The following is a 26032-nucleotide window of genomic DNA, read 5'->3' on the forward strand; positions in this document are numbered from 1 at the left end:
AACACCACATACTAATAGGACTACAAGTGACAGTACAAATTCACCTTTGGTACAAGCCTGTACTACACAGTAAAGTGGTAGCGATGGCTGAGCAGCCAGACTTATCTCAAGAGTAATGTGAGCAGTATCAATAGTTACACAAAGGACAGCAATTACTATAATTCAAACAAACACTGACTCAAGGTTTCTCAGTAAAAGAATATACATTTATTTACACATCAGTTATTAAACATTTCACTATTATCAGCAGTAGAAAAATCACGTTACTAATACACTACATCGCACCCAATATATTCTGGACAAGTTAGGCTCAAAATGAAGTGTGAGCAAAATGGTACTCCAGCAATTTAAAAGGGAGGGAAAGACAAAGTTAGACAGAAATTCAACAGTACCAGCAAGTGGGTAAGCAGGGCAATCTAGAAAAAGGAACTACAGTGAGGAAATCAAATTAAAGGGGCCTGGGCCAAAGTCAATGGACCCAAGTCTTTGCAGAGGATCACACAGTTCAGAGTAGTTCGCGGTTAAGTCTTTGCCAAGAGTTCAGAACGAAGTTGGTCGGACGAAAAGTTACTTTAAAGAATGGAGAAGGACAAGCCCTCGGATTGGCGAAAGATTTCACACACTTTCACCGCGGCTGGACGAAACGAACAACCGGGTTAGCATAGTACCTTTAAAGCAGAAGAATGCTGTAGCTGAGGCAGACATTCCTGGCAGGTCATGCATGCTCACGGTACCTGAAGCGATGGCGGACTGACAAGAAGGAGGAAGACTGGAGGGTCCTGCACTTCCAAGCGAAGAAACCAGCAGCAGAGCAAAGCGATGAATAAAAGTTACGCTCCTTAAAGCGCAAGCAGGGTCCGTTCCTCCTGGCTATCCAGTTCACTGTAGCTCGGTACAGCAAATTCGACCAGAGAAGGGAGGCCTGGCGAGCAGTTTGGTGAACTGGCTGTTGCCACCAGCTCCAGGGGAGAAGATTCCTTGAAGATCTTCCCTGTCGTCGAAGTTTGGAGATTCGGACCCGCAGATTGGCTTCACCGAGAGGTTCAGTCATGGTAGAGGTCCTTTTCTGTCAGTTTCTCTTTGGCTCTCTCAATCCAGTGGTGACTCTGCCTTTCCAGACTCAGAGACCTGCTTTTTATGCAGCTTTCCCCCATTCACACAGCCTGGCTGTCAATCACACAGCAGGGTGGCTGTCCCGCCGGGACAGTCACCACAGTCAATCATATCAGAGTGCGACATGGGTCTCCAGGAGACCCTGTGCAGGGAGTCCTGAACCCCTCCCTCACATCCTGTCCCCCTCAGACATACAGGTGCCTAAGGAGGGCTTCTGTGCAGAAGCCCGCAAAAGGATGGCAAACAAAGGAACCAAACCTGGTTTGGCGTGCAGAGTAAAAGACGCGAAAGACTTTTACAAAAACAAATAGCAAATAAACCCAGCCAGGACTGTATAAAAATGTATATGGGTCAGTGGGTTTAAATTCGAGGCTACAAAGATAGCCTAAAAGAATACCAGGGCTATTTAAGATCAGCGCGGTAGGAAAAATAGGGTAGTTACCACTGCCACCAGCTACGTCTTAATAAAAAGGGAATGCAACAATGTTCCAAGAGAAACAGACAAAAAGGGGTAAGTATTAACCCTTTGCAGAACTCTATGAAAGATAGTTTTGTACTGGGTCTGTGAGTTTTAAAAGAGACTAATAAAGCCAATGGCAACATTACATGCTCTGGGAGACAGTAGTCAGTACCAGAAAATGGAGTCTGAGTTTGGGAAGTCTACAAAAGACAACCCTGTGTCACTGCACTGAAGGTGCTGTGTAACACACAGTAATAAGATGATGCCTATGGAGTAGGTGAGGCTCCACAGTCGATCAACACAAGAAAATGTTAAACACACACAGCAAAACACATTTAAGAGTGGGAAAAAAAGGCTCACACTCTTACAGGTGAAAAATAAATCCTAGAAATCTAGCAAAGCTGCTGAGGGACTCAGTAGGTAAGGGAAATTAGCGGCTCTGGAGAATTCTCTCTAACATAGCTGTCAAACACTCCTCTGACATCTGCCGCCTCCTGAAAGAACTTGATCTGTATGTCCTCGGTCTCACCGAACATGGTTCACGGCCAGCTCTGTCACAAGCTTTGACACTCTCCTACCTGATGGCTACAAGATCCTCTCCGTGCCCAGATCCAACCGTTCTGGAGGGGGTGTAGCCTTGATCTTTCCCGAGTGGATTCCTGCCTCTGTCATTCCTATGCAGGCCTACTCCTCTTTCGAATGCCTTGTCGGCAGGTTCTCTCTCTCGCCTGGCCACTCTCCTACTGTGTCGACTATCTATCGGCCATCTGGTCAGATCGCCTCCTTCCCCTCTGAGTGGGCGGACTTCTCCGCCTGCCTCCTGGTATCGACCACTCACCTCCTCCTTCTTGGAGACTTTTAACATCCACCTGGATGCTTCATGTCCCTTCTCTGGACTCTTTCGTGACCTCTGTGACTGCTCTCTCTTTCCATTCTCCCCTCTGGCCCGACTCACTCTGCAGGGCACACTCTGGATGTTCTGATCTCCTCAGACATTCCCCTCATTATCCCATTCAACACTCCTCTCTCCTGAAGTGATCACTTTCTCCTTTCCTCCCATCTCTCCCTCTCTACCCCTCAGGCCAAGCCAACTCCAGCACTGCCACCTACCTTCTCGGTCATCCAACCCATGAGGCGGTTGAGCCTTTCACCGCCACTTTCTCTCCCCCTCCTCTGACTGATTCACATCCTGACACAGCTGTTTCTATGCTCCACTCTTCTATCTCTCATACTCTTGATGTTCTTGCCCCGGTCATGAGGGTCCGCTTTAAGCCCAAAGCCAAGTACAACTCCTGGTATGACACTTTGACCTTGTCATCCTTAAACGCAAGTGCACGGTGGCCGAGAGGAAATGGCTAGCTTCCTGCGCATCCTCTGACAAACTGGCCTGTCGCCTGCTCCAAAGGCAAGACCGGCTCTCTGTCCGCACTAAGAAGAGAGCCCACATTCAAGCATGCGTCTCTGCGGCATATAACAACTCGGCCAAACTCTTTAAAATCTGCAAGGAGCTGGTCAATCCTGCTGCAGTCTCCACCTCTCCTGTCCCCTCCCTGGCCCTCAGCACCACCCTGGCTTCTCATTTCATCTCTAAAACCCTGGACATCCTGTCCACCCTCTCATCCTCTCCTCCTCCTCCCTCTACTCTCTCCTCTACCTCTGGCTCCCCTGTGACCACATCTCCTCCCTCTTTCGCTTCCTTTCCTTTGTTCTCCCCTAGACAAGGTTTCTAGACAAGTCTGATCTATGAAAGTCTTGTCAAAACGGGTTTCCTGTTCTTCCAAAACCATCAAGGACCTCATTGACACCCTCACTCCTGCCCTGGCTGACTTCTGCACCCACTCCATCGCCACTGGAGCCTTCCCTTCCCCTCTGAAGCACTCTCTTGTGCACCCTCTTCTCAAGAAACCCTCAGCCGACCCCTCCTGGCCAGCTAACTATCTCTCTTCTGCCTTTGACATGGTCAACCATGCCATCCTGCTCAATCTTCTCTGTGATGACCTGGCTATCACCGATCAGGCCCTGGCCTGGCTGACCTTGTTCCGCTCTGATCGACCTTCCCAGGTCCAACTTGGGTGCTTCCTTTCCTCTCTCACTCTCTACCTGTGGTGTTCAACCAATACCTGGCACCTCTTGCCCACCGCATTGCCGCTCTCTGCTCCAACTTTCAGTGCTATGTGGATGACACTGAGCTCGTGTTCAGGCTCCCCTCTGCCATCTCTTCTCCTTCTCTCATCTCTGACTGTCTGCTGTCCAGGAGTGGTGAGCGGCCAACGATCTCTGCCTTAATGCCAGGAAGACAGAGATTCTCCTCATTGGCACACCTGCACCCTCCTTTCCTGTCACTCTCTGGCCGGCTTTGTAACGGATTTACCACACGGCACACTCCAGACAAGGACTCTTTCTACTGGCAAGGAATGTGGCGCACAATAAAAACACTTGTTATCTTTATTGATTTTGGATTCTACTTTGAGTAGGACCAACCAGTCTCAAACCCACCTTAACAAACACCCCGTGTCGCCATGGACTATGAACCAGAACGGTATTTGTAACAATGAAATATTTATTAATTTTTAGAATTCAAATAAAATCAAGCAAATGAAAATTAGGGCAGCAGCCACCATGTTGTGGCAGTACAAATACAAAACCTTATAACACAGTTAAATCAACTTCTACACAATATACATACGCCTTTAAGAGAAATGATACTAGGGACTTACACAGATAACTGGAAGAAATAGAAAGGAAATATGCTAACAGATATAGACTAACAAAGATTCTCCTAAGGAAAGGGTAAACAAAGGATACTGGCAATTTGGGATATGACTAGGGTTTTTTGTGGGATTTCTAATAGGATTTGAAGAGGATGCAAGGTGAAAGAGCGGTATATGCAGGATCTGGTTACTGGGTGATAGGATTCTTACAAGACAAGCTTGAGTTTGGTAATTTGGACAGCCAGCAAGGTCCCTGGACAGCGGAGTCAAAGATCTGGTCATGAGCAGCAGGGTCAAGAGATCTGGTTACTGGGTCAGCTGGGCTCTTCTGGATGGGAACAGCTGGGCAAGGTATGGTCACTGTGGACAGTGGGATGGGTCAGCTGGGCAAAGGGTCTGGTTACTGAATTCTCCTAAAGGGGATCAGCTGCCTTTCCTCCTTTCTACATGGATTATGGGTATGCCTGGACCTGAATAGGTGGTTCTGCCTGGATCTGGATAGGTAGTTCTGCCTGGATCTGGATAGTGGGATGTATCTCTGCTTTCCTAGATCTTGGGGTCAGGTTTTCAGTTGCTTGTCCCGAGTGTTTCCCTGTCTCCCCCTTATATAGGCAACGTGACATCAGAGAATTTTACAATCTGGGTGGAAATACTCTGGATTTATGGGATAGGCCAGGCTGCGGGCGTCACCGCCTCCCTTCAGGCTGATTGGTTCAGGGGAAGTGACATCAATTAATGGGTGTACATTGATGACTTCTTTTGTCTCACCACAGTTACTTTTTACCAAAAATAACTTATGGAGCACAACTTCACATCTATACTAATCACCCCCATGAGAAACAGATATGCATAGTCCATATTTCACAGGGAATCAGACAATCTGATCGCCAACTCTGTGCGAGGTAGCATCACTTTTTGGGCACAATTTCTCAGTCTTTAGGGGAACCATAATAGCTAAAATTCTGCAAATGGCTACACATATGCCCCCTCATATTTTGCATATTTTCACCATGTTTTATGTCTGTATCATTTATACCCAGAATACATTTTTCCTGCCATTCCAGTTCTCCGGGTGATAGGAACAAGTCCTTAGTCTCTTTGGGTTTGTCCATAACTCACATAAAATGCTGGCATAATATAACAATAACAACAATCAAATGGGCTGGATTTGTCACATGCATGGGCGGTCCTTCAAATCCTCACAGCCAAATTGTCAGTCTGAACAAAGGGTTTCCATGACACCCTTTGAAACCAGGCAGTTGGGGCTGGAGAGGGATGTCAAAGGAAATCATACCTCCTAGTGAAATGCTAGTTGCCGCTGGTTCTTTTTTTCCATTCTGTAGGGATGACAGCCAGTCTGACGAGGCTACGAACTTCCAAACCTTGGCCCCTTTCATGTGCCCACAGGGGCAGGTCCACATGGGGAGGTAATTGTGTTCACATGGGAGGCAGGGCACCTTTGAAGTAGGTGCCCGAGCCAAGCCTGTTGTGTGGGTTTGCCAAGATTTTTTTTTCTTTCTTTCAACAGAAACCAAGTCTTTTTTGGAATAAATATCACGTACATTCTAGAGAAAACCCTCATATTCAATCACATTTCTGTGCAAGCATAGGGCATCATTTAACATTTCACTTTCAAAAGGAATTTTCCTGCTTGGCAAAAATACTGTTTTACATATGGGTTAATTTTTCTTTTATGTCACTTTCAGAAATGCGGCTTTTTTCGCACATTTTTTCACTTCAATTTGCCTTCTGGAGGACTTTTACAGATACGGTCAGTTTCTGGACACATAGAGATGTACTGACAAACATCTCTTTGAAATTGACAGGATAACTGTGTTATTCCTTTCATTTACTGCAGCTTGTGCACAATGGTTTCTAGCAAAGGAAAACACAAGCCTGTTTAAGAGGAAATCTGAATTCATTGCTTTTAAAGTGCTTTCCCAGTACATCAGCTGTCTGGAAACCTATTCCCTCACTTCTTGGTGCTCAGCAGAAGTATAGAATGCCAGGGTGGGTTTTCATGAAGAGCACAACTTTGTGATGTTTTTAAAATGATATCATGACCAAATTACAAAGCCATCTCGGATGTCATGTGCGCAGCTTCTGTATTCGGAAAACAGAATATCAAATGTGGTGCCATTCTGCATGCAGGTCATTTTCAGATGGTTAAAATGGAGGTAAAATAATGCAGAGCAATTCTTTTGGCGGCATTCTTGTATTCAGTGCTCGCCACACACCTGCCCCATAGAAAGAAAAGCGCTGCCGTTTTTCTGCAATATTTCAATGCGGTTATGAGGTAAAGAGATTCCTTAAATGTACCCCACAGCCTCGCTTGCCCCTCTTCCTGCTCCCACCTGTGAGGCTAAGTACCTCGGAGTCATCTTCGACTCCACACTCTCCTTTTATCCTCTAACGTCCCTAAGAAGTCAAACTACCAACTGCACCTCCTCAGAGGTATTCTTCCTTTCCTCTCATACCCCCAGAAGCTCACTGTCCCTAGAGCTCCGGTTCTCTCTAGACTGGACTACTGCAACAGTCTCTTTCTAAATCTGCCTGCTTTAACTCTGCACCCTCTGCAACTCAGCCAGCACTGGACTGCGAGACTTGTCATTGGCCTCAAGCCCAGGGATCATATCTCTCGCGCACTGAAATCTCTGCATTGGCTCCCAGTGGCTGCAAGGATTACGTTCAAGACTCTCTGAATTGTCCACAAGGCCGTCTGGGCCTGGGGCCTCAATACCTCTAACTCTCTCTTCGTAAATACCTTCCTACTCGAGCTCTTCGCTCCTCCACCTCCAACTACCTCAGGGTCAGTCGCTTCTCCAAGCAATGAGTTGCTGGCCTGCTGCTGCCTCCGTGTGTGCGTGCAAAGGCCAGGCCCAGCCAATTGCCCCCACCCCCACTTGCGTTGGTGTCCTGTCTCTCCTGTTGCTCCAGGGCCAGGAGCGCAGAGTCTTATTGGCTAGCTGCACTGTCAGTGCTGCCTGTCAATTTCTCCGGCCCCAGGGCAACACACAGACAACAAAGTTGCTTTCAACTTTGCAAGTGCAACAACAATTTGCTGTTGGCACCTGCAAAGTTGAAAGCAACTTGCAAATGTACTGTGTCCACAGTCTGCTGTCTGCAAACAGTGCAGTGTGTGAGGCCGAGGGCATTAGTGTTGTTACACAAAACAAAACAATTAGGAGAGCGGCCTGACTGACGCTATGCCATCTGTCTTGATATTGGGAAAATCTTCCTCGGGACCAGCCCTTAGAGCAAAAATTACCCAATTCAGCCCAAAATACAGGTTCTATTGTGCCGAGCAGTGAACTCATGCTAGTGACAAATTACACCTTCAAAAAGTTTTAGTATTTATTCTAAACAGTGAATTTCAGCAACATTTTGGGATTCAAGTTAGAGAATATTACAAAGCACAAAACTTAGAGAAATGCAAAATAAAGAGAAACATAGAACTTAGAGAAACATAGAGAAACACAGTCTTACGCCCCTTCAATCAGCACTGGGAGACCCTGGCCCTCATAAGCTAGCTGTAACAAGCCCCACTCAGAGGACAGCGCTGCAGGGTGCCGACAGAGCAACAGATTCCGGACACTTGATCTTGCTCGAACCAAGTCCACAGATCGATCTCCCACCTGAGTCATGTGGGCATGCATTTTTATAATCTCGTGCTGTCAGTCCATGACGCACAGTTCTAGAAGCTTCCTTGTGCAAAATATAGGCTTGCTCATGGAAAAACCCAACTCTGTGAATTTCCACTGTGCTCCTTTTCTGTGCCCCTCCCTGCTTGGAGCCCATCTGCGCGAAAGCTCAGGAATGTCTTATCAGTGCCTTCCCAGAGAAAAGAAGATTAGTTTACATAGCCATGCAGGGCTACAGTTAGAAAGTCGAGATGAATTAAGCCTATGTGAGCAAGCTCTAAAAGGCATGCACTCATAGCTTAGTGTTCATAGCGCTTAAGATTGGCTATCTAAGCGCTATATAGGTGCCATAATGTTCCAAACACTCCAATAATGTCTATTAGCTACAGAACTGGGGCCTTCGCCCTGCCTGTCTATCTACAATGCATAATGTGACCTACCACTCCTACTAGGGCTGCATATTCCTTGTAGCTCACTACTGCGCAATGGAAGTGCTACAACAGACTACTGTCAGCATTTTTGGCACATACTTTGAATAAACTATTGGCTTTCAGCGGCTAATGCTGTCATCTAAAGACCTGATTGGCAAATTTGCAATTTTGTGTATCACTACACCATCAGATGCCATGGCCAGGCTGGCCTGCATGATAATTCATCAAAGCAAGGTAACGTGTGTGTTACCTTGCTTTGATGAATACTGCTGCATGCAGCCATCCCCAATTCGCTGAAGTAACTAACATTACTAAAACAAAAATCAATATTGCACATAAAACCGCCACAGGGGTGGTTGTTCTAAAACCGGCCTCCAGGTGCTCAAAATCGTTCAGCCACGGGCCGAATGTTCGATAGCCCTGCCCAACCTTGCATAAAGATCATGATTGGATGAGCAAAAATATAAAGGTGGAGATGACGACACCACCACAGAACAATGAACACCTCACAATCTATTTGTGAATGCCTCATTCATGTTGCTATCAACCACTGGTGGCTGGTATATTTGTGGACACCACCCCCTTCTTTCTATGTTACGTTAAATATTTAAGCTTTGATTAAAAAAAACATATTAACTTCTTTCACTTGCAGTAGGTCATGCCCCTGAAGTGGCATAATCATCATGGACATTGCACACCGTGGTGGTCCAGACCAACGAGGGTGTGGCGTGCCCTGTTCTTTGTTAAGGAGTATGTGGTGGGGGGGGCACAGTTTAGCTGATAGGCGAACCGCCACATTGTGTGCTTCCCCATTGGGCAACTCTTGGTCTGACAATAGGGTAGTGTGCAGTGAGCACCTTGAAGTCTGCCAGTGAGTCTCCAGCTGAGAAGCACTCATGAGTGTTTTCAATTTAATTTAACTGTGTGGTGCCATGGATATATGTGTGCAGCAATGATATTACATTAAATTGTGTTTTTTTATAAAGTCTTCTGTTACCCAGTATTATGCTTAGATAATAAAAACTATGGGGGTTCTTGGGTATATTGAAAGAACCTTTCCGAGATATTTTACTCCAGCAAAGATGACATTATCAGTTGCACTCCCCTGTGTGCACACAGACCAGTTTAATACGTTTCTGCTATCGTAGTGGTAGCTGACTCATAGATACATTTATTGCCAGGTGATTCTGTTGATACTAAATCCTGGTCAATTATTTAGTTTTCAGGCCTTGCTCATGCAGTATTTTGATTTGTTGGCTTGCCACACAGCAATGCCACAGATAGTACATACTTATGTGCCCTTTGATCTGTTAATGCTTCATACACTGCGTTGTGGCCTGTGTTAGAGATTTCGGTTACCCTGTTACAAATACTGCATTACATATGTTTTACATATAGACCCTATGTTAAATCTGGAAAATGATATTCCCCAAATGTGTGATCGTGGACAAATCATGCCTCCCTCTGTGCCTCGGTGCTTATTTCTGGCTGAAATGAGAGCGCCTGGAAACACAGGTGCTAGAAGCATCTGAAAAATCAGAAAAGGTCATTTGCCATCACTTGATGTCACTTGGGGGTGCGGTCAAATGACATCACTTCCTGTCACAGGGGGTCATGGGTCGTGTGATGTCACTTCTGCTACCCCAGGCATTTTGGTGAAGTGAGTCCCTGGATAATTGTCTAATCCCTGCCTTAGCACCTCATAAAGTGTGGATGCCATATGCATAGAAGAGCGTCTGGAACCATTTATGTATACCTGTTTGTCCACCCACTAATAAAAAAACATCAATTGTCACAGTTCCTAACAATGTCTGTCCATTTGCCAGCCTTTGGACATTTCAAACGGTCTTTGTGTTTAGGGAAGGAAAAGAGCAAGACTATAGAAAAAAAATCGTATCCCACAAATCAATAATAAATGTACTGTATGTAAAATGCTGAAAAAACCCAATAAAAAAAATATATAGCAGAGGATGGTTTCGATCCATCGACCTCTGGGTTATGGGCCCAGCACGCTTCCGCTGCGCCACTCTGCTCTATGGAGTTACTGTTTAGCCGTTGCTATACGATCTCACTGTGTGCCTATGACGTAGGTTTGTTATCTGCACTCTACTGTAATAGAACCTGAGTGTCAGCACTGAGAATGATGAAGACTGTTTTTTTTCTCGCTGTGGTGTGCCTTCATTCTCAGCAAATACGAGCCTCCACTCCTTTCAAGTCTGACCCTAAAGTCTCATAAATTAATACAGCGGCATAAAGGTATCAAATGTGATCATGTGCTAACGCGTATTTCTCTGGTTCAGCAGTGCACGTGACGTTTAATAGTATCGAGATAAAAAGTATGTTGAACTGCTGGTCATCTGAAATGCAGTAAAAGACCGTCGTCCCTGGGTGGGCTTGAACCACCAACCTTTCGGTTAACAGCCGAACGCGCTAACCGATTGCGCCACAGAGACAACTATCGGTCAAACACGGTGACAATTCTTTATTCACAAACCTGGTCCTATTTAGGTCGGGGTGTCTATGCTCAAGTTAAACAAGCGACAAAACGCTGCAATAAAAGCAAAGTGAGATCTGTGGCGGTCTAAACGCTACATATGGTGGCTTAGTTTGTCCACTGCCTGTAATCCAAGGGGAGAGGTGCAAAACTATGGTCAGCCCCGTGGTTCAGTCAGCTACATGGAGGAACGTGTATAGTTCAGTCGACACATGACATTTATGTCATATATGCAGTGGTGAAAATGGAAAAAATGTGGTGGGGGATCCCACAAGTGCGGGTGTGGGAGGAGTTGGGGGAAGAGGGGGCGTGGTCTAGAGGGGGCAGGGTTGGTAGTGGCCTCCCGATCAGATAAATACTTAAAAAAAAAAAGTGCCCACAAAGGCAACATTGCCTTTTACCACCGGCCAGGGATTTAAGTGGGACGGGGCGGGGTCCTGTGGGGCCCACTAATCTCCCCTGCCAGCCCCGGCCACTACAAGAAAAGGATTTTTTTCCGAAGCCTGAAGCTCTCGCTCGTGTGCGAAAGCTTCAGGCTCCAGAAAAAAAATGCCTTTCAGCCATAATGGTGGCGCCGCATCTGCGAGGCATCCCTTTAAGCAGGAGATGCCCATGGGCCGGCGCCACCATTATGGAGAAAACGCGAGGCCGCTGGAAGCGGAGGCCGTTTTCCTGGAGAGTTTCAGTCTTCAGGAAAACGGCCTCAGCTTCCAGTGGCCTCACCCTTTCAGCCTTAATGGTGACGCTGCCCCTACCCAGCTGGCAAGGGGCAGCGCCACCATTAAGGCTGAATAGGCGAGGCCCTGTCCCCTGCCAGGCAAGCCTATAGAATATAAATGCAGAGATCAACACCCTCTCTCCCCTGGGGAGAGGGTGTTGATCACTACAAAAGGTTGCCTGGCAGGGGTGCCATTAGCCCATTGAGCCGGGGCTCGTCAGGGGGGCGTGGCCTAACGGCCCGCAGGACCCCTGCAGTTAGGCCAGAACCCCTTGATGAGCCCTGGCTCATTTTGTTGTGCCAAAAAAAAAACGCCCGCGAGGGCAGCATTGCCTTTTACGCGGCTCTGGCGTGTAAAACACAATGCTCGCTACATGTACAACTGATTCCTTTCAGTTGTACATGTAGTGAGCATTGTGCATTACACATCAGTGCCAAAGCTGCGGTAAACGGCAATGCTGCCGTCGCAGACGCTCTTTTTTTTCTTCTTTCTTTTTTCCAGCGCGGTTCATGGGCTTGGGCGGCTGACTCTGGCCGGATCCCGAGATCCTGCTACACGTCTGGTGCCTGATCTCGGATCCGCCGAGAGCCGGCCCAATGACCAGCACTGCATAAATGCATATTAGACATGCCATATGCCAATCTAAAAAGAACAGCACAGCGATTTGAATACGGCACTTTATTATGGTTTAAGTAAAACACACATAGCTATGTTTAAATATGACTGCTGTATGAGCGAAACACAGTTGGGCTGATTGAACGTCAACCCTCCTCAGAATTCTGGGCCATGCATGAACTAGGGACCTGTTGACCCTCAGAGCCTTCATGGTCTGGACGAAATCCACGAGATGAACGGAGGTGCGTCTGCAATTACTTTCCTTCTGTTGTCAGCCGTCTCTCTTATGCAAAAATGCTTAGGCACTTAGCACTGCAGGGGGGATTTCCAACGGAAAGACCCTTTACACTCCAATTAAGCAGATCTGTGCCTGCTTCCTATACAATACAACTGTGTAAAACAATAAAGCTTCCTTTAAAAGATTAGTTTATACCCAGGATACCCATTACCTTGACATGCAAAAAACAGGGTCTGCTTTTATTTGGATATTAAATGTTAATGCACTACAAAAAGCTGGAAGTTTGTGATAAATCTCTACACCAGGGGACCTTTTTACACAATGTGCCTCATTACAAGTCCGGCGGTAACCCTGCCGGTGCAACCGGCAGGTTGCCGCCGGACTTGCAATATTCACGGCCCCGGCGTTCCGGGAATCTGGCGCTGGTAAATGTTAATCCCTATTCGCATTTGAGTCCAATAGGACTCAACAGGAATGGGGATCACAGAAGCACCAGATGAGCTTTTTCAAACACTTGTGTGTATTCTGGGTCAGCCGCTGCCATGGCCTGGATGCTGCTCAGGGTGTCTCCCAGGTCTGATACAAAAAAGATTAAATAGCGCCGGTGCTAACGCGCAACCCTGCTTCAAATCTTTCTCGGTGTAGATCACTCTTAAAAACGTCCCTTCCATAGCGTGGGCATCCCAGTGCCTTGTACTCCCCCCTCCTCCATGTCCTGGCCCCTCGCTCCACCCCCTTTCTCCCCCCACCAGCCACCCGGCATATGTCATTCATCACATGTTGAGCCAAAGAACGACACAGACACTTTGTTTGAAGTTGGAAAATTAAAATGCCTCAGCAGCTTTATTTGCATAAAGTCTTGGAGTTATTTTACAGGCGATCCATAATTCACTGCCACCGGTTTACTACTCAGTGTGCGGCTACCTAGTTATCCCTTGCCCCCCCCCCCTCTCCCTTATCGTCCTCGTCCGGTGGACGCCTCTGATTGAGCCCGGCCCTTGCTAATAGCCTCTCTCTACCCTGGCCGTTTGTAGATTTCCCATGACCGTGTTTTTCTTAAACCCCACTTTGCTCTAGGTCTTTGTTGGGAATGCCCAGCCCCCCGATCCTACCCTGACACTTACCCTGTGTCCTGGGTCTGGGTCTAGATAAAACCGGCAGCCACGCGGTGCCTCGCTAGTGTTCAGGTTCCTATACCGGCACCACCACAAGTGCCCCAACGTTACACATATCCCCTTCCGTTGTTAGGCCGACACCGCCCACCGATGCCGGCCCACACTTTCTGCCTGCCTAGTTGGTCATCGCTTTGCGATGCCCATCTATTATTTGTCCTTTCTACTCTACTCTGCCCCCCCTTGTCCCCCAATTGCTGCTTGTACTGGAAGCCCAATCCTATCTATGCTATGCAGCCCCCCCAGGTCTCCCTTCCGTCTTGCCGAGCCCCTGAGAACTTCCCTGTTCCCTCTCCCCTAAGGCCCCCCTGTGAAGTCTGACCCAGTGCCCCCCCTGCCAGCGTAATGTCTCTTCCGGGTACCCTATCCCTTCTTTTCCCTTCCTTTCCCAAACTTGCTCCTCCATTCCCCCGGTCCGCCATTTTTTGAGTGCCGCCAAGCCCCCCTTCCCTGTCATTTCTGGCCCTCCATGTCCTGGCTCCCTTTCCCCCCGGATGCAGACTTCCCAGCCTTGTTCTTCCGTACCTCGTCTCCTCTCCCCCCAGCTTTTTGTCCTTGCCCCCCCTCCTTTTCCTTGGTACTGGCTTCCTACCCCCGGTTCCCTCTATTAGCCTTGCTGTCCTTTCTTGGATCCCCACCTCCCTCCCCCTCATGCCCCCTCCTTTCGTGAAGACTTCCCCTTGCTGTTAATTTTTCACCGTTACCTGACCCCCGTAGTCTCCTCTTGTCCCCCCCCAACCGGCTTCCCTTGCTGCCCTTGTTTGAGTTTGTTATTCGTCCCCCCCCGCAATTTTGGTCTTGGGATTGGCTCCCAAGTCCCCTACATCCCTCCCCTTTTTCCCCAGGGCCTCCCCCGAGCCTATTGCTCTTGGGGCGCCGTACATCTAATCTGTTGGCTGATCATTCCCCTATGGGTCTGCCAGTGCTTTGTTCAAGGGATTGACCTGTGACACCTCCAAGACTCTCTGCTGGCTGCCGGCGGTGGAGAGTTCCCCCCCAGCTTGCACAGGGCACTCCCTTGCTTGGTTTCGTAATCGTTCTACATCTGCATGCCCCCCCCGCTCCTTCGTGAGGATGCCGGGGCAAAGGGGGGTTGTGGGGCGTAAGCTGGTATGGGTGGGGTGGAGGGGAGGGAGCCAGCAAGAGGAGAGGTGGCCTCCCCCTTTCGCCCCCCCACCCCCTTGATCTGCACCCCCTCATGCGCATCCCGCATTTTTTAATACCGTCCTCCATTCTAGGGACATTATGGCTGTGCCCACCTCGGATAGGTGTGTCCTGTCTTTCTCGAAATACCCAGGTACTTTTAAGGTGATGAGGGGGTGCCGAATCCATACCATCCCCCTACTTTTCAGGAACCCCCCCATGCGACTGTTAGTTTTCCTCCTAGCTTCCTCTATGGCCCTATGGCGTAACGCACCCCTCCATTCCTGCCTTGAAATTATCTCGGACCACATCACCTCTCACTCCCTGAATGTCCTCCCTATTCTGGTTAGTAAAGTTCTTAAAAGCTCTGTCAAATCCTTCCTTCCTTTAGTCACCAGATCGTTTCCTCCTATATGCAACAAGATAATGTCAGGCGAAGGGTGTTGCTGGGCCGCCTGTTCCAATGTCTCCCATAAGGACGTGCTTTTCAGACCTCCCTTGGTGATCCAGCTAATCTGCGTATTCCGTAGGCCCAGGTTACCGTCCAAAAACGCCATCCGTGCTCTGGCAGCTGCCCGGGCCACGAAGGAGTGGCCCACGACCCATACCCTGTTGGCTTCTGTGGAGACATGATTGGTCATATTAGATTGTGTGGCCTAGCTAGTGCCCCTGGCCCCATATGCACCCTACCCCCCCTGTACGCCATCGCGTTGATCCTATTATCGCACATATAATTTGTATTTGTCGGATGTCCATCTGCCTATCTTTTTGACCCTGTCCTCCCCCAGGCCTTCCCTGCTTGCTGTCGTTGCTGCGCCTATGCGGAATGAGTGGGTAGGATATTGCCCCGGATCCACTCCCGAACTTGCCAGGGCCCCCGCCAAGACTCGCCTGAATTGAAACTGGGTAAGGGGCGTTCCGTCCTTGTGTCGGAACAAATACCCCGGCTCGCCCCCCATAATTGCAAAATATGCTGTCGTATTCTGAACCGGGCAAAACGCCTCCTTTCCCAGTTTGGCCAACACCAGCTCGCATCCCTTGGCCTGCTGGTCTGTTTTAGATATCCTGATGGTGACTGATATCCCCCCTCTGATATGGCGTACATCTCCCCATAATAGGGCTCTGAAACTCTGGTCATTCTTTGCTTTCGCCACTAACTCGCTAATCCGTAAGGCCCCAAAAAAGGCCAATGCAAAGCATGCTTTGAACATAGTGCATTCATATTGCGAGTAGCACACCCCTGCAGTTGCTGTCATAACCTTCTGTAATAGTTCAAAATCAATGGGTCTCCTCACTAAGGTAGATGCCGTGGCCACCCCGCCCTTGTTCTAGCCTTTCAGTGCAGCTCTTACCAGAAAGCCCTTTGTTGGGTCATGCTGGCCTGCCAGCTGGCTATGAAATGCCACTGTGCTAAGATGTCCTGCCAGCCAGGATCTGGATTTCCCCGCCCCCTTTGCTCAGAGCACAAAACAATCCACCCTCTCTACCATGCTATCCCCCCCAAATGTTTTGTGTGCTCCAAGAAAGTCTCATAGTTGGCCTTGTATCGACTCCATGTGCTCCCCGCCAATGCTCTGGAAGCGAGCCGCCTCATTCCTTGACCCAACTCACTAGCTGCCATAGTTCCTTGTCGAACGGAGTCATGATGGGCTGTGCTTGTATGTGCGCTTTCCTGAATCTTGTCATCTGCGAACGAGAAAGTGCATCAGCTGCTGTGTTATCTACCCCAGGCACGTGATTCGCTCTAACGGCTGTATTCATCATCAGGCATTTGCGAACCATGTGGCGTAGTAGGCACAACGTGGCTGGGCATTTTGCTGAATGCGTGTTCACCGCCTGCACCACTGCCATATTGTCCGACCACACCACTAGTCGTTTGTTACTCAGTTTGCGCGACCAAATGTGCATTGCTGCCACCACCGGGAATAGCTCCAACATGTTGATGTTTTTGCATAGCCCCTTCCTGACCCAAACCTTAGGCCAGTCAGCCCGACACCATTCCTTTCTTAATATGGCACCAAATCCCACCCTACCAGCCGCGTCGGTGAACAACTGTAATTGTGCGCCTGCCATCCAAGGGGCCTGCCACAGGCATACCCCATTGAATTCTCTTAAAAAGGTGCGCCATACTTTGAGGTCTTCCCTGAAACCCGCCCCGAGGCGTATCTTATGCCACCCTTGTTCGTGCCTTCCTGTCACCGCCGCCAGACGTCTTGCAAAGACTCTACCAGCTGGTATCACCCTGACGGAAAAATTGAACTTGCCAACCAAAGATTAAATGGTTTTTATGGTTACTTTACCCCCGGATAATGCCCTGTCTATGTCCCCAAATAATTCCTCTATCTTTTCTGCCGGTAGTCTGCATGCCCCTTCCCCTGTGTATATTTCTATCCCCAGGTAAGTTAAGTTGGCGCAGGGTCCCCATGTCTTGTCACCCGCCAGAGGTACTCCCAATTCCTCAGTTAATATCAAGAAACTCCTGAGAAGTGCTGCGCAAATATTCGTTCCCCCCTCCCTACGAACAGAAAATCATCCAAGTAATGCATTTCCCCACCCCTGCTCTCCCGTTTGTTGAGTGCCCATTCGAGGAAGGAACTGAATGCTTCAAAATAAGCACACGATATGCTGCACCCCATTGGCATACACTTATCCACATACACCTGTCCCTCAAACTGGAAACCCAGGAGAAAGAAATTGTCCGGGTGAACTGGAAGCAGCCTAAATGCTGCTTCTATGTCCACCTTAGCCAAGAGCGCCCCTTTTCCCGTTGCCCGAGCTGGGTTTATGGCTTGGTCAAAAGACGCGTAAGTTACTGAACAAGCCTCTATGTCCAGTCCATCATTCACTCACCCTCCTTTGGGGTGCGACAAGTTGTGTATGAGGCAAAACTTACCAGGTTCCTTCTTTGGTACCATCCACAATGGGGAGATAATGAGATTGCTCAATGGGGGACCCTGGTAAGGTCCTGCTATCCTTCCTAATTCAATTTCCTTGTTGATCTTAACCCTGGCCACATCGGCCCACTCCAAAATAGACTTGGAGTTATTCGCTGTTCTGGCTCCCACGCGCCCTTTGTAAGGAATGCGGAACCCCTCCACAAATCCCTTTTTGTCTTTTTTATGTGTGGGCCCCCGCTTGTCTTCGCCGTGTGCTTCCGTGGGGGGCCCCCCTCATGTCCCACATCCGCAGGTGAGTTCTCGTGGCCGCCGGCACCTTCGCCACTTGGCGAGTCCCTGTTCTCCGGAACGGCTTTGCCACCTTCCGGGTTGGTTCTCGGGGTGGCGACTATGTTGGCGATTGTCGGCCCCCCATCTTTGCCATGGCGGCCTGCCACCCCAGGACCTCGGTGAGGGCTAGAAATTCAGCCCAAGATTGTGCATCCATTCCTCGCACCGTGGTTGATGGTCCGCTGCTTCCTCCACCGTCTGCCCGTCTTCAACTAGCACTAGCTCTATGACCTCAAGAGCAGAGTTAACTGCGCTCACGTGTACCGACATGTCGACCTATGTGAAACAAATGTTGGGGTCACTGTGGGGTACTTACAACTTGTTTACACTAGGGGAATGTAAGGTCATCTTCCCACTCCCTGACCAGGTCTAGGATGATATGGGGTGGAAACCTATACCTGCCGTAGACCTGGTCGTCAGGCATCCCAAAAAGGCTTGTCCGTGGTGCGAAAATGCGTGCCCTGGCTATTCTCCTCCTCCTGCGGTGTGCCACGATCAGTGCTGCGACAAATGGGGCATTCATGGTAGCTGTATCTACGTGTTTGTTGCTTGCGCGCACTTTTATACTGTGCGCGGGGACGCTTCCGCCTGCCTTCGTGTGGCAGATGCGTTGACGCCTGTGTGCGTCTTTTGCCGTGCGCGGGTTTCCTGTATTCGAATCCATGAATACGGATTGTTTGCGTGCGTGTGGGGGTTCCGTGTAGTTCCCTGCAGTACTTCCCCAGTTACGCCTTCTTTTTCACGCATTATTCCCCATTCCGCGTGTTACGCCCACTGTTCCGCACACTTTGGTTGTGTGCGCCGTGCTATGTGCGCTTTTGCTGTGCGCGTAGCGCATGCCGTGTGCGCCCGCGTGCGCCATGGCAGCATTTGGCGCACGGACAGCGGGAAACACGCGCAGCGTCTTCCTTGAATCGCACGTGTGCGCGTGTGCTGGGTTTCTCACGCTTGCGCCTGCTTGCGCTGGCATTTTCGGCGCACGTTTGCTCCATGAATCGACCCCTTTGTATTTTATTGCTATTAAAAGAAAGTAAACATATTTGTAAAATATTACATATTTATAATTCAGATATCATCTTTTACCAAAGTAGTACAAAGGATAGCTTCACGAGTAGTGATATGATGCATTTGTAACTGGTTACTGTTTAAAAAAATATACTCATTGTCATGAACGATTCTAAAATGCTGATATCACACATGTAGAAACGTAAGGGTGGTCTAAATATGTGCAAATACCTAGAGTGATCTATTGTCTGATGCCATTGATTAGTTAAATAATCATTGATGTCATATATGATGTAATTAGCGATGTCACCAGTGATTCCATTAGGGATGTCATATGTGATGTCATTAGTGATGTCACGACTGATGTCATTATTGCTGTCATAGGCTGCGCCACAGGAGGCGCAAAGTTATAGTGGATTTAGCTGAATTTCAGGGGTGGATGTGTTAAGTTTTCACCCTAACGTCCCTGCAACTAAAGGTTTTCCCCTGATATATATATATATTTATATATATATATATATGTATATATATATATATATATATATACACATATATACACACACACACACACACACACATATATATATATATATATATATATATATATATATATATATATATATATATATATATGGTGCTGTTTTCTTTTCTGTCCTGGACATTTAATTTATTAAAGAACATTTTTGGCTAACATCAATGGTTTGCTGCCTCAATGTTTTTCCGCGATTCTTACATGCAAGACCGCTTCCTGGAGTGCCTTCCAGCCTTCCCTGCACTCTTGTACAGGGTCTACCATATATTATATATATTTATGTGAACAGAAACCGTGAGGAGCACGTAGCAAAAGCACTCCTCCACCGTTCTATTGTACAAAGTTACAGGAAGACAATCCTCGTGGTGACGTACAATCCTTTATTGGATCCCTCACAGGGACATGCAAAGCCAACAATTACGCATTTCGCAACAGCTTGTTGCTTGATCACATATCATTCAATGCACTATGTGGGACAGATCTTTAAACATATACTTGATCTCTATGGTTACACTGGCTAGAGAGACATAGACCGTTATCTCTATGTTGATTACATTGGTTATTAGCACTGGAGGCATACAAAAGATGTTGGCCATGTTGATGTCTCCAGTGTGTCCAGGCAAAGTATAATAATGGACTAATTTAGGACCCTAGGGTTTCCCAAGGTACCTTACTCGGCTCATATCGCATAGATGCATTATCATTATAACATGCTTGCAGGCAAATATAAAGTGCTAAGTGCTTTATCTGTCACATGAAAATGAAAAAATGATAAAAATAATATTGCATTTATCATTTAGTAAACATTACACAGATAATCCAAAACCTTGTTAAAGGGATGTTATGATTCCAAGTAAAGCCGAAAACCCCCTGAAATTCACCAGTTATGGTAAAATAAGCAGCCATAATTCACGCCACCACCGTGCATTGCTAAGACTAACACCCAGGACATCAAAGATGACGTCACAAATGTCATTGATGACATCACTGATGTCATCACATGTCAGGCTCCCCCTTTTTTCCTTTATTGCGATATCTTGGCCACATGGTTTCCTTCAATAACAGTCAGGAATTAAAAATTGAAAAGGTACTATATTTGTAGACTTATCCTTCAAGTATATTCTTACAGTAATTCCCTTAGGGTCCAGTCAAATCATGTGATACATATGCATAGGGTAAGTGGCACCTTTCAAATAGAGCAATCATTTCTCTGCATAAACATAATCAGTTAGAATATGAACACTTTCTGCTACTACTGTTTTTTTCCTTACTTCAAAGTCCTTGTAGATACTAAAATTTGTATGTGTTGTTGTCTCTTTATGTTTTGTCTACAATAATGCAATTATGTAGTAGGTGGGTTTTATTACCTACTTATCACCTGTTTCACAGTACGCAAAACTGTAATAAGAAAGAAGTCATCATTTCACTATTCAACATGGCAAGCTTATGAATATTGCACCTCCATCATATATGCTGCACACAATGCCTATATTTCTGCATGAGTAGCTTAGTAAACTGATAGAACTTCATAATAGAATGCTATTTATATCAACGCATTGGTTAATGTATGTACTAATTAGCACTTGTACTAATTAGCACTTGATATTTATTCCAATATTTCTTGCCACTTTTTGGTCAACATTATAATGAGAATACCTTCTACAGAGTTTTCATGAAAAGTAAATGTACATGTGATGTCCCAGGAGGATAGCTCAGTGGCAGCGTGCTCGACTTGTAAACAAGATGACACGAAGCAACACAGGTTTGATCCCTGGGTCCGCGCTTAGAAACCTCTGGGTATTAAGCGCGTTATTAATAACCTATCATATCATATCATGTCATCAATGACTTTTGGGATGTCATCTTTGATGTCCTGGGTGTTACTCTCAGCAATGCACGGTGGTGGCACGAGTTATGGTTGGATAGCTTACCATAACTGGCAAATTTCAGGGGTTTTTCGGATTTACTTGGAACCATAACACCCCTTTAACAAGGTTTTTTAACTTAATTTCATAGGTTTTTATTAGTGCAACTTTACCATAACGTTCCTTTAACAAAGTTTCTTTATTGAATTTCATAGGTTTTTATTAGTGCAACTTATCCATAACGTCCTTTTCAATAGATGAAGACCACTAGCATCCTAGGTCCTCAAAGTGGGAACCCTGGGTGGTATAAAAAAGATTTTTCTTCCCAAACCAAATCTTTTACAAGATGGCCACCATGGAAAGGGAAGGCGGGGTGTATAAAGAGAACACAACAGGGCATCTTCGAGGGATGGGGGGAACAAGAGGTCAACAAGGGGCATCATAGGAGGGGGGACAAGAGGAAGTCACGGGGCTTGAGCGGGGGAAACAGGAGGAAGACACGGGGCATGAGTGGGGATGGGGGAACAGGAGAAAGATACGGGGCATGAGCGGGGGCTGGGGGGAACAGGAAAGAGACAAGGGGCATGAGCGGGGTGGAGGAACAGGAGGGAAACACGACACGGGGCATGAGCGGAGTTGGGGGGAACAGGGGAGACACAGGGCATGAGTGGGGGGTGGGGGGAACAGGAGGTAGACACAGGGCATGAGCGGGGGGTGGGGGAACAGGAGGGAGACACGGGGCATGAGCCGGGGGTGGGGGGGAGCGTCAGGTAGACACAGGCATGAGCGGGGGTGGGGGGCACAGGGGAGACACGGGGCATGAGCAGGGGGTGGGGGGAACGGGAGGGAGACACGGGGCATGAGAGGGGGTGAGGGGGAACAGGGGAGACACACGGCATGAGCAGGGGGTGGGGGGAACGGGAGGGAGACACTGGGCATGAGCAGGGGGTGCGGGTTAACAGGGGAGACATGGGGCATGAGCGGGGGGTGTGGGGAAAAGGAGGGAGACACGGGGCATGAGCGGTGGGTGGGTCGGGGGGAACAGGGGAGTCACGGGGCATGAGCGAGGGGTGGGGGGGAAGGGGAGGGAGACACGGGGCATGAGCAGGGGGTGTGGGGGAACAGGGGAGACACGGGGCATGAGCGGGGGGTGGGGCGGAACGGGAGGGAGACACTGGGTATGAGGAGGGGTGGGGGGTAACAGGGGGGACATGGGGCATGAGCGGGGGTGGGGGGGAACAGGGGAGAAACGGGGCATGAGCGGGGGGTGGGGGGAACAGGGGAGACACGGGGCATGAGCAGGGTGTGGAGGGAACGGGAGGGAGACACGGGCATTAGCAGGGGTGTGAGGGAACAGGGGAGACATGGAGCATGAGCGGGGGGTGGGGGAAATGGGAGGAAGACACGGGACGTGAGCGGGGGGTGGGGGGAATAGGAGGGAGACATGGGGCATGAGCAGGGGGTGGGGGAACAGGGGAGACACAGGACATGAGCGGGGGATGGGGGTGAAAGGGAGGAAGACACGGGGCATGAGCGGGGGTGAACAGGGGAGACACGGGGCATGAGCGGAGGGTGGGGGGAACGGGAGGGAGACACGGGGCATGAGCGGGGCATGAGCGGTGGGTGGGGGGAACATCAAGTAGACACGGGGCATGAGCGGGGGTAGGGGGGAACGGGAGGGAGACACGGGGCATGAGCAGGGAGTGGGGGAACAGGGGAGACACGGGCATGAGCGGGGGTGGGGCGGAATGGGAGGGAGACACGGGGCATGAGCGGGGGGTGGGGGGAACAGGGGAGACACAGGACATGAGCGGGGGATGGGGGTGAACGGGAGGAAGACACGGGGCATGAGCGGGGGTGAACAGGGGAGACACGGGGCATGAGCAGGGGGTGGGGGAACGGGAGGGAGACACGGGGCATGAGCGGGGGGTGAGGGGAACATCAAGTAGACATGGGTCATGAGCGGGGGGTGGGGGTGAATGGGAGGGAGACACGGGGCATGAGCGGGTAATGGAGGAACAGGGGAGACACGGGCATGAGCGGGGGTGGAGCGGAACGGGAGGGAGACACGGGGCATGAGCGGGGGGTGGGGGGAACAGGGGAGACACAGGGCATGAGCGGGGGTGGGGGGAATGGGAATGAGACACTGGGCATGAGCGGGGGTGGGGGGGAACAGGTGAGACACGGGCATGAGCAGGAGGTGGGGGAAAAGGAGGGAGACACGGGGCATGAGAGGGGGTGGGGGGAAAAGGAGGGAGACACAGGGCATGAGCGGGGCGTGGGGGGAAGAGGGGAGACACGGTGCATGAGCGGGGGTGGGGGGGAGGAGGGGAGACACAGTGCATGAGTGGGGGTGGGGGGAAGGAGGGAGACATGGAGCATGAGCAGGGGTGGGGGGAACAGGAGGGAGACATGGAGCATGAGCGGGGATGCGGGGTACAGGGGGGACACGGGGCATGAGCGGGGGGCGGGGGGAACAGGGGAGACACAGGGCATGAGCAGGGGGTGGGGGGAACGGGAGGGAGTCACTGGGCATGAGTGTGGGGTGGGGGGAACAGAGGAGACATGGGCATGAGCAGGGTGTAGGGGAACGGGAGGGAGACACGGGCATGAGCGGGGGGTGTGAGGGAACAGGGGAGACACGGGGCAAGAGCGGGGGGTGGGCGAAACGGGAGGAAGACATGGGGCATGAGCGGGGGTTGGGGGGGAACAGGGGAGACACGGGGCATGAGCGGGGGGTGGGGGAACAGGGGAGACACAGGACATGAGCGGGGGGTGGGGGTGAACGGGAGGAAGATACGGGGCATGACCGGGGTGAACAGGGGAGACACGGGGCATGAGCAGGGGAAGGGGGGAACGGGAGGGAGACACGGGGCATGAGCGGGGGGTGGGGGGAACATCAAGTAGACACGGGGCATGAGCAGGGGTGGGGGGAACATCAGGTAGACACGGAGCATGAGCGGGGGTGGGGGGAATTGGAGGGAGACACGGGCATGAGCGGGGAGTGGGGGGAACAGGGGAGACACGGCCATGAGCGGGGGTGGGGTGGAACGGGAGGGAGACACGGGGCATGAGCGGGGGGTGGGGGGTACAGGGGAGACACAGGGCATGAGCGGGGGTGGGGGTAACGGGAATGAGACACTGGGCATGAGCGGGGGTGGGTGGTAACAGGAGAGACACGAGGCATGAGAGGGAGGTGGGGGGAAAAGGAAGGAGACACGGGGCATGAGCGGGGGGTGGGGGGAACTGGAGGGAGACACAGGGCATGAGCAGGGGGTGGGGGGAACAGGGGAGACACGGGGCATGAGCAGGGGGTGGGGGAACGGGAGGGAGTCACTGGGCATGAGTGTGGGGTGGGGGAACAGAGGAGACATGGGCATGAGCAGGGTGTAGGGGAACGGGAGGGAGAGACGGGCATGAGCGGGGGGTGTGAGGGAACAGGGGAGACACGGGGCAAGAGCAGGGGGTGGGCGAAACGGGAGGAAGACATGGGGCATGAGCGGGGGGTGGGGGGAACAGGGGAGACACGGGGCATGAGCGGGGGGTGGGGGGAACAGGGGAGACACAGGACATGAGCGGGGGGTGGGGGTGAACGGGAGGAAGATACGTGGCATGAGCGGGGTGAACAGGGGAGACACGGGGCATGAGCAGGGGAAGGGGGGAACGGGAGGGAGACACGGGGCATGAGCGGGGGGTGGGGGAACATCAAGTACACACGGGGCATGAGCAGGGGTGGGGGGAACATCAGGTAGACACGGGGCATGAGCGGGGGTGGGGGGAACTGGAGGGAGACACGGGCATGAGCAGGGAGTGGGGGGAACAGGGGAGACACGGGTATGAGCGGGGGGTTGGGTGGAACGGGAGGGAGACACGGGGCATGAGCTGGGGGTGGGGGGTACAGGGGAGACACAGGGCATGAGCGGGGGTGGGGGTAACGGGAATGAGACACTGGGCATGAGTGGGGGTGGGGGGTAACAGGAGAGACACGAGGCATGAGCGGGAGGTGGGGGGAAAAGGAAGGAGACACGGGGCATGAGCGGGGGGTGGGGGTAACGTCAAGTAGACACGGGGGATGAGCGGGTGTGGGGGAACGTCAGGTAGACACGGGGCATGAGCGGGGGGTGGGAGGAACTGGAGGGAGACATGGGGCATGAGCGGGGAGTGGGGGAACAGGGGAGACAGGGGCATGAGCAAGGGGTGGGGGTGGAACGGGAGGGAGACACGGGGCATGAGCGGGGGATGGGGGAACAGGGGAGACACAGGGCATGAGCGGGAGGTGGGGGAAAAGGAAGGAGACACGGGGCATGAGCGGGGGGTGGGGGTAACGTCAAGTAAACACGGGGGATGAGCGGGTGTGGGGGAACGTCAGGTAGACACGGGGCATGAGCGGGGGTGGGGGGAACTGGAGGGAGACACGGGGCATGAGCGGGGAGTGGGGGAACAGGGGAGACAGGGGCATGAGCAAGGGGTGGGGGTGGAATGGGAGGGAGACACGGGGCATGAGCGGGGGATGGAGGAACAGGGGAGATACAGGGCATGAGCGTGGGTTGGGGGTAATGGGAATGAGACACTGGGCATGAGCGGGGGTGGGGGGTAACAGGAGAGACAAGGGGCATGAGCGGGCGGTGGGGGGAAAGGAAGGAGACACGGGGCATGAGCGGGTGTG

General features: G+C 50.6%; 1 long non-coding RNA gene and 1 other non-coding gene across 3 annotated transcripts in view; both read right to left on the reverse strand.

Annotated features, from left to right (window-relative positions):
• Nucleotides 1-26032, reverse strand: part of LOC138563678 (uncharacterized) — a 311901-nt gene that overhangs the window by 230400 nt on the left and 55469 nt on the right. The window lies entirely within an intron of this gene.
• On the reverse strand, nucleotides 10736-10809 carry TRNAN-GUU (transfer RNA asparagine (anticodon GUU)). The gene has a single exon. It is a non-coding gene; the product is annotated as a tRNA-Asn (tRNA).

The sequence above is a fragment of the Ambystoma mexicanum genome, chromosome 1p, assembly GCF_040938575.1.
Source record: "Ambystoma mexicanum isolate Mex_15411 chromosome 1p, UKY_AmexF1_1, whole genome shotgun sequence".
Lineage (NCBI taxonomy): Eukaryota > Metazoa > Chordata > Amphibia > Caudata > Ambystomatidae > Ambystoma > Ambystoma mexicanum.